The 16,558-nt window shown below is 39.4% G+C and overlaps 1 long non-coding RNA gene across 1 annotated transcript in view; it reads right to left on the bottom strand.

The window, feature by feature from the left end:
• Positions 1-16,558, bottom strand: part of LOC307195525 — a 309,693-nt gene that overhangs the window by 174,908 nt on the left and 118,227 nt on the right. The gene's annotated exons all lie outside the window — the stretch shown is intronic.

Genomic DNA, 16,558 nt, shown 5'->3' with positions numbered 1-16,558 from the left:
ACAGGGTCCAATTAACAGATCACTCCCCTTTACAGGCTTCTTATTGGCATTCTAATGACCTTACAAAAAGACCTCTCCAAAATGTGAAAAAGACCTATTAACGTAATTGCAACAGTGCCATGCCAAAGCATAAGGGAACCAGAAGGAAAAAAAAAAAAAAGGAAGAATACTTATATGTTCTTTATTTAAAATTTTGATATTTTGTTCATCATTACTGTTTTACATTTTTTTAAATATTGCATTGAAATATTCACCTAGATTACTGATTGTTTGGCATCACCTTAAATTTTGCACCTAAGGTAAGTACCTCACTCACCTCACCTAGTCCCGGCTCTCAGTTATAATTTCTGTTGTGTTTCTGGTTAGTATCATTTAACGAATGAATCCCTAACATGCTTTTGTTTGTTTCTTTTTACAAAGAGAAAACAATCATGCCTGTAGAAACAGAATTAATTTCAAAAGATGTATATAATTCACATAAGTTCAGATAATCTACATACAAGGCAGGGAGTGTAATTTACCAGGTGTTGGTGGCTGATGGAATTTTGCCAAACTTGAGAGGGGAGCAAAAGCAGTGCTGACTGAACTACTTTTGAGCTTCTTTACCCCTTGATTATTATAAGCCTCAATTTCATATTCTTTGGGGAAATGGGTCAGGAAGAAGCCAAGATCTCTTAATATGAAGCTATGTTATATCCCAGAAGTCAGAAGAAATCCAGAGGTAACCAGTAGAACTGGCCTAATCCTCTAAAACCAGATGCTTAAAAATCTCTAAAACAGTTATAGTTGCCAAATTGCTTTGTGTTTAATTTTTAGATTCTTAAAACTTTGGTGATGAAGAACATTGTCTTACTCTGTGGTTGACAAATGCTGGCCATTTCATGACAACTTTACTGGGCTGCTATAAAAATGTTAAAAACAGGACAATATTATACGAATATAGAGAGAAACAAGTATAGACACATTCAAATATCACTTAACATTTCTTATAAAAGACTTGCCTTAAGTAGGTAATTATACCCTTTCTACATTTTGTTTTTAGCATACTTCTTTTATGAAATTATGGTAAGAGTGTGTGGTAGTTTTCTTTTAATATATTTATTTGGCAAAATAAATACTTGGTAACCTTATATTGTTTACCCTATTTAACAAAAATATTCATTGACCCATGAAAGCCAAAATGAAGTACAACTTCTCACCAAATACAGGGTGTAGCAACCCTGACAACTGGTTACTCTTCCTCCACAAACTCATAATAAGAACAACAGTAACATTTATTGCATTCTTATTATGTGACAGGCACCATGCTAAGCTACTTTCCACTAGTATTTTTTTTCATGTTAGAGTATGATATTTATTAAATTTCATCATTTATGATCACTCTCATAACCAAATTAACCCTAACACAAACTTTGACATTTAGAAACACAGACAGCATACTGATTTTTCAACTATTTTGCTTACGTGTACTTCTCAATTGTCATGTAGTGCTCATAATTACTATACATTAACCCTCTCATATTATGCTTATTAAGAACAAAATTCAGGGGTAGAAAAATGCCAACATAAATTCATTCTCCCAAACTGCCCATGAATGTATTGTCACTGTTCTTTCTAATCATATACTTATGGTACATTCTTCAGTAAGATGTATAACTGTAGTCACATGACAACAGTTATGATGAGGCAATATCATTTCAAGAAAGAAATACAACAAATGAAACTAAAAATTCAAGAGAAGCGATCAGGGCATATAAAAATGATTTGAGAACACCACACAAACTTCAGTGTTTTCCACTTTCCAGTTGGAAAGAACATGCGCAAAGTTTTCTTAAGACAGTTGTCAGGTGTGCATGAAAAATTGGCTTTCATGTCATGTATGTTGAGAGGAGATCAATTTCATTGAGGAAAAAGAACTGTGTTCATTATCTTTTGGGTCTGTCTATATCATCTATAGCTGAGAGAAGTTTTTATCTTGCTTTCTTATCCACTAGTATTTTATTTGATCCTCACCACAGCCATGACATAGACATTATAAAGACAAAACCCTATGAGCCTGCCCGTAGCTCTCATCCACATAATTCATACTGTGGCAGCTCTCTGGCTCCAGAGCCGTAACATTTAAATCCTATAGTTGTTTTCTCCACCCTCAGAACATTTCACTCCTTCCATGGTTGTTCAGTTCTAATCACTACAGAGGATTTCAAAGTGAGCCCTGGTCCCCCAACCTCTCACCACAAACCAACCCAACTTCACTCTGAAGCAACATAAAAAACACCCAAAAAACAAAAAACCACCTCTTTCCATCCAAAACTTCACATATTTGAAGGTAACACTAGTCCACCTAGGTCCTCTTACTGTCACTTCTTGGGAATGACTATCTCAGTTCTTCAACCATTTGTCGTGTGGTATGGCTTCCAGTTCACCCAATTAGCATTCTTACTGTGACTATGCAGTGTGACCCAAGGCACCAGACGTGAGCTGTTCAGGGCAGAGGGCTATGGATATGGCCACTGCCTGTGTTTATTGGGATGCTATAACATTTTCTTGATGCAAACTTATTTGATATTTCCTCCAGAAGTCATGTTTTCTTCAGCTTAGAGTCAACTTCAACTATTACTGATCCCCCCACCCAGTCTTTTGTATATTACCTACTTTCAAATCAGGTTTCTTCATGGGTTGGAAAACTTTTAGTGTAAGGGATCAGAGTACATATTTTAGGCTTTGAAGGTCATATATATTCAATCACAACTACTGGACTCTGACATGGTAGCACATGAGCAGCCTAGCCAAGACAAAAAAGAAGGGTGTGCCTGTGTTTTGATAACTTTGTTTACAGAAACAAGCAGCTGACTGGACTTGGCTCACGCATCACAGTTTGCCAACTCCTGCTACTCCATCCTGTGCTTACTAAGTAACTTCTAGAACATCAATGCAAAACTCTCTTTCATCTTGGTTTCATTCGACTGAAGTTATTTTAATCCTCACCTCAATATCTCAGGTGCATCAATCGACCTTCTCAAATTGGTGTGCTTACCTTTTTGGACATGTGTGCCTGCTAGAGCTTCTAAGTCACCGGGGGGAGGAAAAAGGTAAACTAGGACATAGACAGTGACCTAAAGCACATTACTGCAGTCTTCCCTGTACTAAGGTTATCCTGCTTTCTGTCTTACACTATGGATTTACACTGGGATTTGCATGCATGAGGTTTGTTAAGAAATACCTTCAAGAACATTTGTGAGGGGTAATGGGAGCAGGTTTGGGTGATGGAGAGGTTAAACAGTAGTAGCTATAAACAGAGGTCTTAGCCAACACTACAGGAGCTCCAGATCTGGGATGGACCTTCAGAGTTATCCCAATTGAAAAAGGAGACTGGGGCTTTGTACCCCCAATATTGGCTAGTCATTGGATGTAGGATGCTCCCAGGAAAGAGGAGTGGAAAAGGCAGCTTCCTTTGGCCAAATGTAATTCCTAAAGAGGAGCCCTGGTAACTCATCAATCAAAACCCCTGGGAGCTGGGGCTGGGGAAATATGTGTTTACTTCTAAAGAGAGGATCTGGACAGCACCTCACAACATCCACTTGAGCTGCTTGGATATACTTGCTCCATAAAGTAAATGCACCTCATCTGGAACACAGCTGATCCAGGATTATGACTGATCTCTTTGCATGGGGAAATTTACAAGTGGGTCATGAATAAGAAGAATCATTGCTGTAGCTGGTCTTGAGGTCACAATAATACTCATCATATATTTACTAACCATTCTAGATTACACTCACCCTCCGCTAGCACTTCCACTGGTCCAGGCACTATGATGCATTGGTGTAGACCATGATGCAAAATGATTTAGACCCGCAGCCCTGGTCATCTTGCCCTTCTCATGCTATGGTTGCTGCATTTGTCCATTGATTCCCAATACCGGACAAAGAACTATAAGAAAAGCTCCAATAGATCACCTGAATCCCAAGTGTATTCCTCCCTGCCCAAATTATGTAATAGCATCCCTATCATATCCTGATGATCACAGTCAATTACCCCTGCTAGGGTAGCTCTTTCCTTGTCTGCTTATCTCTTGGTACAAGAAATCCAAAGGAACAGGTAACAGACATAGCTTAAGGCTTAATGAAAGTCTCACTGTGTCCCAGATAAGAAGCATTTCCCCTCTGGAACAAGAACCTATAGATCCAAGGAGACTATAATTGTGGGGAAGGCAATCACAAATTACCCAAGTGGGTTACTTGTTAAAAGTAAACGGTAAGAGTGCTGATAAGCAAGATCACTCCAGCTTCCATCCCCTGTTTTGGAGACCCATTTATTCTGTCATTAGCCTCTCTGTCCAAGATAAACTAGGATGGTTGCCTACTCTAAGATGAAGGGTACCAACTTCTGAAGGACACCAGGGATAATCTGATGTCAAAGTTGGAGGCAGTGAAAGCCAAAGTGGGCTTCAGTCCATACTTGTAAGTTTCAGCTGCGTTCACAGGTTCCAATTTGTTTTGTTTTCTCTCCTACTTTAAATCCATTTTCACTTCCCAATTACATGTCCTGTGGATTTCAAATCCCAATATCGTACACACGAAGGCAACAACTTTACAGAGACTACTTAACTAGCTCCCACAAATGGGTAAGTTCAAATACCTAAAAGAAGCAGTGCTGCTTCTCCGATTGAAGCTTTACTGATATATTCGGTGTCCCCACAGTGTAGAAACCTCCAACTATGAATGCATTAATTTTGTGATGGTATCTCTTGAAGTATTATTATGGAGTAATTAAGAGCACTGCTTTTGGAGATAGGCACACCAATATTTGAATCCTTTCTGTACTATCTACTAGGTGTGAAATCATGAACAAGTTACATAAATTCCATGTGACTCTTTCTCCATCAATAAAATGTGGGAAAACTCAAAAGTTATTGTGAGGATTAAATGAGAGGCCATTTTTAATTAATTAATTATTAATGTGAATTAAAATTAGCACCCAAAAATATTTTGATTATGATTATTAAATTATGTCAGCTTTCTCAAAATTCTCTGGAAATTTAGAGGTTTTGTCCTCTCATCAAAAACAAACAAAGACAGCAAAAAATAAGGGGAAAAAACCCTCTACCCTATAACCAGCATGAATGGAACACAAAATTATTCCAAAATTGGCAAAAAATGTTTATACTTTTTGGTAAATAGGTACTTCTTTAAATTATAGGAAGGGAGAAGTAAAGCCATCTGGGGAGGAAAAATATTGTGTCATCCTTCTGGAATCGCTTTGATGCATTTTGATCAGGTTCTGATTTCAAATCACCGACAAGAACCCCCAGCCTTGAGAAAAGAGCTCTACTTAGAACTCTATTTCTGTGTAGTGTGAGCCTTCATTTTTTTCCTTCCTCATACTCTTTGCACAAAGACCCTGAAAGGGCTCCCACCTGTCGGTCTACTTAAATCGCTTCCCTTCAGCAGAATTGACAATTGCTGATTCCCTAATGCCCCCAATAAGTCATGATCAGGTAATTTTTCTTTTACATTTTCCAGAATAGAAAATAAAAGCCTCTCTCCTAGCTGTCTCTTATGATCTATTTACTGACCCCCATAGATTACTCTGGCTTTCCTTATTGACCTGCTGCTGAGGCACAGCTGACTCCTCACGTGTGGTTTCTTCTGCCTGAGGAAGGTAAAATTCCCCCTTAATATGACTGGGTTCTTTACCCTGGTACTGAAGGAAAAAACGTCTGTAAGATAGGAAAGGAAGTTTTATGCCATAAAAAATTCAGAACTGATGGAATATTGTGCACCCTGCAGTTTTTTTTCTAGATTTGCCAGAGATTTCAGGACTTTCTGATTTTCTCAGACTATTCCAGTTTCTTTTAGCAGCATCAAGAAGAAGGTGTTAAGAGCCCAGAAGATCATGAAAGCCTTAAACACCTCTTGCAATGTCATCATACCATGAAACTGTACAGGACCATCACCATGTCCTATACTCCGATCCTTCTAGCCCCAGGATCTTTATACAGGTAATTCTGGAGCAGTTTTCATGGAAAACAACAGGCAGTATTGTGGTTTCCCTGGATCCACCCTAGTTTTAGTAAAGCCATCTGGGGTGGGAGATACGGGACTGAATGTCCCACATTCTAAGAAACCCTTCAGTCCTTGGCACACTAGGGCAGTTGGTCACCCCATACAGAGCCACTAGAAATATGTACCCTGGAGACAAGAAGACCAAGGAGCAATTCCTCTCTCTACTTATTTCTAGTTGTATCACCCTGGACAAGTAATTCAACCCCGATCAGACCTTAATTCCCTCAACTGTACTTAAGAGCAGAAATACCTTTTTAAATAGATTTGTCCCAAAGAGAAAATGACATAATGAATTTAAATTATTTCACATAGCTTCAGGGACATTATGAGTTATTAATATTAGCTATTGTGAGTGTTGGTGATGTTACTTGATACTGAGTACCTCTTAGGTTCGTTCCTATAGCTTTTGAAGATGTTGGTAGAATAGGAACATTGTAAGTTTACTCTTGAGAATAGTAGGTATGTGGTCCCAGAATCAAGAGCTTCTGGATTCCTAAGCAATTTCTCCACTGAGATATTAAAACCCTGCAACATTTTATGCAGGTGAATTCTGTAACATACTTCATGAGAAATGACACCCGAAAGAGGAGTTAGCAAGACCATGGTTAGCGTGTGGCTCTGGAATTAAAAAGATCTGGCCTTAACTTCTGGCTTCACCTTACAGATTGTGCAGCCTAATCTCTTTAAGCCTGAGCTTCTTCATCAGCAAAGTGGAAATAATAATACTGCTCTCACAGGAACTGGGGGAATTCTTAACTGAGATAATGCTTGAAAATTGTTTAGCACACTACCTGGCCATTTGAATGTGCTCAATAAATATTATAAAATAATAGCTAACATTTAAGGCTAACTATGTGCCTTGCACAGTTCTAAGGTTTTTCATGAATTGACCAAATTAATATTCAAAATAACTGTGTGAGATACATATCATAACTTTTTTTCAAGTGACAGATGTAAAAACCAAGGCACAGAGAGATTAAGTAGCATGCCCCAGTTACACAACAGAGGATGTATGATTAAGATTTAATCAAAGCCATCAGGCATCAGAGCCCAAACTTTTAACCACTAAACTATTATTACAGTGTCTCAACGGTAGAGCACGGAAATGTGAGAAAATTAGAGAGATACTCTTAAATATCGACCTTTGAGAAACAGGAGGTAAGGGAATGGATAGTGGAATTATCAGCAGATTGGATGTTCAGGGACCTTGAAGGGTGGAACTACACTCATTATCACACTAGACTTCCTAACCAAAGGACAAGTTTCTACTCACCCAAAAATGTACACTCGGGGAAATCACTTTTAAGTATGGACAGGGAGTGATAGCTTCATGTTCATCTCTGAAGGACACAGCTAAACTGGGCTACAGACACACAGCCAGATAATAAAAAAGCATCTTAGCCTTTCTCTTATTCAGTCCTGGGACATATAAACCAAGGTTTCCCTGACTAAAATTGAAAGTTCATGTTAGGTTGCCAAAGAATTACTCTTTTCACATTTAGAATGATCTTAATATCACCATTAATCAGTGGCAGATAAATCAAAAACAGGACAGCATAAGATCAAAGAAGTTGCTTTCAGCTGTAGGAACAACTTCATGTCACTAAAGAACTCAATGCTTTTCTGTATCTATTATTTGCAACACCAGTGAATTAAAAGCAACATGCATATGCATATTTTGGACTCTTGCTTCCAGTTAAAAAGACTTGCTCCCATACTAATAATGAGAACAAGTCAGATAAGCCTCACTATTATATTTTTATCTTTTTAAACCCACCAGAAAGCCAAGGTCACAAAGAACATGAATGAGTTAAATTCCAGAAATTCATGAACTCTTCTAAGAGAGAAGGCACCTGCCATTGCTTTCATCAAAACTACCTGAACAGCAGTAAGGAGAAGCCAGTTAAAATTTAATGAACTTTTAATGGCCACATGGAGGCTGTAGTGATGGACTGAAATCCTAAGGAGCCCTGCCACCTGGAATCTACACTCACTCATTAACCCTTCTTCATGAGTCTTCAGTGAGCATGTGAGTAATTGTAATGCAAGGAAGTCTGGGAAAGCTGACAGAGTGCCCCATTCCCTAGAAATGGGCCTTTCCCACAAGTAAGACTAGGACTTGCTGGAGACTGGTGACAGGGCAGGATGTTGAGAGAAATTCATCTTATGCACTCCAGGCTGTTACGGAATGCACTATAGAGGCTCTCAGAAAACTGTGGAAATGTCAATAGAATGGAAAAACATTTCATTGTTTAGAAAGCCAGAGATGGGATTAGAAAACAAGAACACCTCAGTGACTGAAATCTGACTGCCAGAATTTAAAGCAGAGAGAGAGAGAGAGAGAGAGAGAGAGAGAGAGAGAGAGAGAGAGAGAGAGAGAGAGATCCCACAATTCAGAAAGTTGTCACCTAAGTTGTAAAGCATAAAGAGATTGCTAAAGACTTGGCATGCTGAGATCTCAATCCCTGATAAAGGAAAAGTCCTGACTCTAAAAATTTGAAACCAGTTGTAAACTAAAACTAGAGCTGCATCAAAGTCCAAACTCAAATCAAATTTCTATTAGATCAATTCAGCTCCCCACACTAACAGCCTGACCAAAGAAGGAAAAAAGCTTTTACTAGCTGTAAATATTTATTTCAGTCTCTATTTTACACACAATGTCCAGCATATAATGAAAAAGTACATGACTCACAAATAAGTATAAAAATATGATTTACAGTAAAATAGAGGAAACACTCAACTGAAATAGACATTGAGATGGTCCCAGGTGCAAGTTATCAGATAGAGATTTTATTTGTTTTGTCATTTATTTTTCTTTCTCCTCTGATATGAATTATTTGTGGATTATAATATACATTAAGTGAAAAGTAGAATAAAAATCAGAAAATATCAAATATCTAGAAGCAAAGCTAACCAAAGATGTGTGTTTAAAATTTTTAAATATTGAAAATAATAATTAATGAAAATATAAATATTACATGCTAATAGGTTGTAAGACTCAATAATGTTAACATGTACATTTTCCCAAAATTGATCTTCAGATTCAATGCAATACCAGCAGAATTCTACAGACTTTTTGTTTGAAATGGACAAATTCACTCTAAAATTTGTATGGAAATTCAAAGTATCTAGAATTGTCAAAACAATTTTGAAAAAGATGAACAAATTTGGAGGACTTTCTATATGTGATTACAAGGCTTACTTTAAACCTATAGTTTTAAGACAATGTGGTAATAGCATAGGGAAAAATAAAGATCAGTGGAATACAACAGAGTTCATAATAGTTGCACATCTATACGGACAATTGATTTTTGACCAATTTACCAAATCATTTTAATGGGGAAAGAAAAGCTTTTTAAAGAAATGGTGCTGAAACAATTGAAACAATTGAATGTACTCATGGAGGAAAACAAAAAATGAAGATCAACTTCCACTCTACTCCATACCTATGAATTCATCAGAAATAAATCATAGACTTAAATGTAAAAGCTAGATTCCTAAACTTCTGCAAGAAAACATAGGAGAATGCCTTCATGACTTAGAATAGGTATATTAGGGTTTTTCAGAAAAACAGAACAAATATGTATGTATGTATGTATGTATGTATGTATGTATGTATGTGTGTGTGTGTGTGTGTGTGTGTGTGTGTGTGTGTGTGTGTATATCTGGTGTGTGTGAGCTAAAATTTTTTTTATAAGGAATTGGCTCACACAACTAGGGAGGCTGGCAAATGCCAAGGTCTGCAGGGTGGGTTGGCAAGCTATAGATCTAGGAGAGTCAGTGGCTTAGTTGCAGTCCTAAGGCCAGCAGGCTCAAGATCCAGGAAAAGCCCATGATTCACTTTGAATCTAAAAGCAGGAAGAAAGCCAGTGTCCCAGTTTGAAGGCAATCAGGCAAGAAGAATTCTCTTATTTAGGGGAAAGTCAGACTTTTGGTTCTATTCAGGTCTTCATCTGATTGAATGAGGCCCACCCACATTAGGGAGGGCAATCTTCAGTATTCAGTTTACTGATTTAAATGTTAATCTGATCCAAAAACACCCTCGCAGAAACCCTCAGAATAATGCCAGAAAAAAGACCATGTCTCACAACCTCTAAACTATTTTTATAAATCTATAAGGAAAAAATATCTTGCTCTCAGTAGGTGTACTAGAGGTACTAAATAGCATCGCATTATACTTTTAATATCTCTTAGCACAGTCATTGACAATAAATGAGTATCTTCAGAAGAGCAACAGATAAATTCCTTCTCTTTGATCTGAATTAATTTAAAGTGTGTGCTAAAAATAATGGGTATCAAAGTAATATATTTACTTTTAGTTATCTGTTTGATTTTGGTAATAACTTGGGGTCTCTATGAGCCAAAAAGGAGTGCTTTTAACGGAAGTTCAGGTAACATGTGGCTAAGTGCCCATTAGGGTGGATATCGTATAGTTTACGTAGGGATGAGGAAGCCATAGAGGTAAAGGCTGGGGGGTACATTGTCTCTTGAACTGAAAATTCTATAATGGTCTGTTGTAGAATGATCTGCTCCAATCCTACAAGAGCTTATGAACTTTTAACATAATGTACAGTAATGTAGATTTCATCTTTGGAAAAAAGATTGATTAAAAGAACTTGGGTTACGAGGATTTTTTAAAAGACCATATCTTTACATGAAAATCCTTGAGAATATATAACTTCATTTTTTTCTTATACTTGATTGGCCATATTCTTTTTTTAAAAATTTTTATTAGAGTATAGTTGATTTACTATGTTGTGTTAGTTTCTACTGTACAGCAAAGTGAATCAGTTATACATATACATATATCCACTCTTTTTTAGAGTCTTTTCCCATATAGGTCATTACAGAGTACTGAGTAGAGTTCTCTGTGCTATCCTGTAGGTCCTTATTAGTTATCTATTTTATATATAGTAGTATGTATATGTCAATCCCAGTCTCCCAATTTATCCCTCACCCTCTCCCAGCTTCCCCTCCTGGTAACCACAAGTTTGTTTTCTATATCGGTGACTCTATTTGTTTTGTAAGTAAGTTCATTTGTACCATTTTTTAAGATTCCACATGTAAGTGATATCATATGATATTTGTCTTTCTCTGTCTGACTTACTTCACTCAGTATGACAATCTCTAGGTCCATCCATGTTGCTGCAAATGGCATTAATTTGTTCTTTTTATGGCTGAGTAATATTCCATTCCTCTGTCAATGGACATTTAGGTTGCTTCCATGTCCTGGCTATTGTAAATAGTGCTGCAGTGAACATTGGAGTGTATGTATCTTTTTGAATTATGGTTTTCTCCGGGTATATGCCAAGGAGTGGGATTGCGGGTCATATGGTAATTCTATTTTTAGTTTTTTAAGGAATCTCCAGAAAGCTCTCCATAAGTGGCTGTACCAATTTACATTCCCACCAAGAGTGTAGGAGGATTCCCTTTTCTCCACACCCTCTCCAGCATTTATTGTTTATAGATCTTTTTGTTTGTTTGTTTTTTGGGTTCACTGGCCTCTCCCGTTGTGGAGCACAGGCTCCGGACGCACAGGCTCAGCAGCCATGGCTCACGGGCCTACCGCTCCGCGGCATGTGGGATCTTCCCGGATCGGGGCACGAACCCGTGTCCCCTGCATCGGCAGGCAGACTCTCAACCACTGCGCCACCAGGAAAGCCCAGTTTATAGATCTTTTGATGATGCCCATCCTGACTGGGGTGAGATGATACCTTTAAATCTGCTTTGTTAACTGTTACAACACTTAGTTGGTAAAAAATAAACAGCAAAGTACATATTCCAATTTTATAAAACTATGATTTAAGATGTGCAAAATATTTTATAATAGTATTCTAAATGGGTAGTACTTGGAAATTTTCTTCCCTGTTATCAGCGTACAAAAAATTTTGGAAGCTACTGTCATTCAAGTAATGTGCACTAAAACTGAAGTTGCATGATCTTGTCCTGTTTTTAGCTTCATAGTTTATAAAATAATATTAAAAGCCTAAAATCACAATCTCTACAACTACTAATTATGAACTCTATTGAGCATATATTGAATTTTTTAGCGTGTTTTATGAACTTTATAATTCTGACTATATTTAATGGATTCTCTGGTCCAGGAATGAAAAAAATTCAAGGGCTGTGAGATGGCACATAACAAACAAAATTACTGTAACCTTTTAGTTTGATTATTTTTAAAATCTGAAATCATTATGGTTATTAGTTCAATTCTAAAAGATGGACCAGAAAGTTTTAAGAGGCTTATCTATCTCAAAAATGTAATTCAACAGTTCAATCATTTTAAATTTTTTTTTTTTTTTTTTGCGGTACGTGGGTCTCTCACTATTGTGGCCTCTCCCGTTGTGGAGCACAGGCTCCGGACGCGCAGGCTCAGCGGCCATGGCTCACGGGCCCAGCCGCTCCACGGCATGTGGGATCTTCCTGGACTGGGGCACGAACGCGCGTCCCTTGCATTGGCAGGCGGACTCTCAACCACTGCGCCACCAGGGAAGACCCTAAATTATTTTATTTTATAGGAAAGCAGGAATAGAAACCTCACAGTACAGCTCTTCATCTTACTGATCCTTTTTCTACACAGCAAAATAAGGGAAAGAGGCAATTATCTAGAGACAAGTAGTCCCCAACCTAGGAATTGGTTGTGTTCCAAAAGGTCCTTCAATGGTCAGTTGAATGTATTAGACTCAGGGAAGTCCAGCAGCAAAACATTAGGACCTAGCCAGTGACTCAGTTAACCGGGGGAAACTGCAGTTCTGAGGAAGAAGTCAAGTTCCCAAGAGAAAGTTGAATAATGTTAACAGGCAAAACACAGTTAAAAAAACAAACATAAAACAGACACAGTATTAAAAGAAGCATAAGGCCAATGTCAACCACCGCTGCCCCCCACATGTTTTTGCAGGAAACACAAAGGTCTGGCTCAGTCTCTTCCAGCAATGTGGCCATCTGTGAGCATGGCAAGAATGCAGGAGCAGCCCTTTCCTCAGTAACGGTGGTAGCTGGGACCTAACCAACCCTTGGAACATCCCGAAATAAACTATCCACCAACAGGATGTCACCACTCACTCCCTACTAACTAGCTCACTCAAATTTAGGGCTTCTGCCCTGAACTGTCTTCCGCACTCAATTTCCCAACCCAGATTATGCTTTTTGCTTTTACGTGTCCTATAAGGTCTTGCATTATGCTAGGCACATGGAAGCAACAATGTAAATACCTGTGGATCTATTTATTAACTAAACAATCTGGCTAATTACATGGATCAATGATGATGATGATTGATAATTCCAGATTAAATACACCATGTAGATCACCATCCGTGCATAGTGTTAGGACTTTGGAAGGATAAAAAAAATTCAAATATTTCATAACATTTTAGGTTCGGTAGAACTACATAGAAAAAAGATTATGGTACATCAAACACACTAGAAAAGGAGTATATTTCCCAAATTCAAAGTGATATTGCCACCAGCAAGGCCCATTATCAAGTCCCAGGAAATAAAAATAGAATCTGGGTAATAAAATAAGGTCTAAGCTATTTTTCTTCTTTTACTTTGTGCTTTGCCTAGTTTCACTTCACTGGGTGCCCCGTGCAGAGGCTTCACACCTGGCACTTCAGACCCGAGCTCCTAGTGTGAAAGGGCTGTGCTGACACAGCTGGCAGGCCATGTGTAGTGTAGAACCACTCTGCACAACACTACAATTCAAGATGGCAGCAGTGGGCCTTGTGCAGAGACGCTGCGCTGGGAGCTGTGGATCCGGAGCTGTGAGCAGCACAGCTGCACCTGCCCGGCAAGAGCTCACCGCCTCCAGCTGCTGACAAGACCCCTATAAAGCAGCCCTGCCCATGATGTGTCAGGGAGAGTACATGCTCTAGACCACGAGCTCGCACCTCTCCGTTCTCCGATCAAAGCATAAAGCTTTCCTTTGCTTCTGTACCGAACTGAACTTAGTCTCGTCTATTGGCTCAAACACTAAGCAGGAGGACCCTTGTTGAGACCCGCCTAAAACTAGAAGACAGCTTAGGGGGTTCCTGGGGATGGCTGGGTTTTGCTGCATCTGTATCCTTAACTATGGTCTAGTAGCTAGGCCTCTATATAAAAAGTTGAAAGACTGATGATCCTTTTGAATGGAATTCAGAATGTAAAAGGGCATTTCAAGAATTGGAAAAGCAATTACTTCAGGCCCCTGACCTGGCCCTCCCAGATTTAGCTAAACCCTTTGACCTTTACACTCAAGAGAGAAGGGGAATCATCCTTGGGGTATTAGCTCAAAAACTGGAACCCCTTATTCGGGTGGTTGCTTATTTCTTTAAACAATTAGCTCAAACCACTAAGGGTGGCCTCCTTGCCTACAGGCAGTAGCAGCTACTACAACCCTGCTGAAGAAGGCTGAAACGTTAACATTTGGTCAGCCAATCACTATAAGGACTTCACACCAGGTTCAAGCTTTAGTAAGTTCTAAGGGAACAGAATGGCTATCCCCTAAAGGTTGATTCAAGTTCATGCTATGCTTTTAAGACACCCCAGCGGTTACCATAAAATCCTATCACATGCTAGATCCTGCCACCCTGTTGCCACAGAAATGGGGCCCCTGGAGCATGATTGTATAGCAACCATAGACACGATCTAGGAAGTGATCAGTTGCCCTGACCTAGGAAGTGAGCCTCTTCCTGAAGAAGAAGAAAGGTCCACAGTAGTTTTATGAGAGAGGGGGAAAGGCTGGCAGGATACACAGTAACCTCCCTGACCCAAGTCATAGAAGCATGAAGCTTACCCCCAGGGACTTCATCCCAAAAGTCCAAGCTGACAGCCCTCACCTGAGCCTTAGAGCCCAGGACAGGGAAGATATTAACTGTTTACATGGATTCCCAGTATGCATATGCCATCCTACACACATGGGGCTATTTGGAAGGAAATGATAGGGACAGAAAAAAAAGTAGGTAATTAAATAGTTAATCCCACTAGGGGATTGTAAGTAAAGAAAAAAGTATGGGAGATCTCTTTAAGTTAATGATCACTCAAGAAAGCAGGTTTGCTTAACCACAAAACCAAGCAGGCCTGCTTAGCAACAAAACCATGCAACAGAAGCATGAGACATGCCCCAAAACAATAAAACAAGGGTGGGATGAGACCCACATCCTGCCCAGTGAGTCAGTAAGTTAATGACCCCTAGGACATGCTCTCTGCACATAAAAAAACGATGATCTATGGAAAGGTGACATGTCAAAGTAAAAGACCCTCACTGTACTGAGACCTGAAATAATTTTTCCATAGTACTGTGACAGTCCTAGTTTGACCACGAAGGGACAAGAAAACTCCCCTGCCCAACCTGGAGGAGGAGCTGATGATGGAAGCTTGAGGTCTACTCGAGAATGAGGAAGAAGGGGTCCTTTCCCCCTCCCCACATTTCCTTTGATTATAAAATTGTTGCCTACTAACTTCTCGGGTCACAGCACCCTCTCGTCCACCCACTTGTAATTCTCACAAGCGCCCTATTCTAATAAATCACTTCTGATCTATCACTTTGCCTCTCGCTGAATTCTTTCTGTGCTGAGACATAAAGAACTGGAGCTCCTCAGAGCCCACCGAGATGCCACTTAGCGGTTTCAGAAAGAGGTATGCTCATTGCAGAGAATGAACAGGTGAAACATGGCATAAGCATGTTGAAGCTTTAAAAACAATACAGCTACCAAAAAGGTGTCAGGGACTCATTGCAGGGGTCACCAAAAGGGGGATGCAGAGGTAATAAAGGGAAACAACAGGCAGACACAACTGCCCAAAGGGTGGCCCTAGAACCAGTAACTTGGCAACTATCCCTCATGCCTCTAAGGCCAGATCCATCCAATTATTCCCCAATCTACACAAAGGAAGAATTAGATAAAGCCCTAAAACGGGGCTTCAGAAGAGATCTAGGAGGCCATGGGTGGTTAGTTAATGAACATGGGCAATACTTCTTTCCCCAAACTGCATCTTGTCAAGCCAACAGGGAGGCTCATCAAGGAACTAACTCACTACAGGAGGGAAGTCCTATATAATAGGTTAGTTGAGGTCATGGTAACTTCTGGCATGAAAAGTATAATCAGTCAGATAGTTGAGACATGTCCCATCTGTACAATGAACAACTCCAACACCAGACCCCCAAAAGGCCCCAGATAAGGCCCATTCAGACCACAGGGACATATTCTGGGGAAGATTGGCAGATTGATTTCACTGTCATGCCGAGAGTACCAGGCAATTTCAGGTATCTCAGTGCTAGTAGACCATTTTATAGGTGGATAGAAGCATTCCCTGCTAGAACTGAAACAGCAACTGAAGTGGTTAGAGCATTACTGGAAGAAATAATCCCCAGATTTGGGCTCCCAGGATCCCTACAAATTGATAATGGCCCAGGATTTGTGTCTCACGTGACGAAGGGGATAACGAGGGCCCTGGGCATAAAATGGACCTTGCACTCAACCTGGAGACCCCAGTGGTCAGGGAAAGTAGAGAGATTC

This window comes from Stenella coeruleoalba (genome assembly GCF_951394435.1).
Source record: "Stenella coeruleoalba genome assembly, chromosome: 12".
In the NCBI taxonomy this organism is placed as follows: Eukaryota; Metazoa; Chordata; class Mammalia; order Artiodactyla; family Delphinidae; genus Stenella; species Stenella coeruleoalba.
The sequence above is the reverse complement of the archived record's forward strand: the minus strand, read 5'-3'. Positions and strand labels throughout refer to the sequence as shown.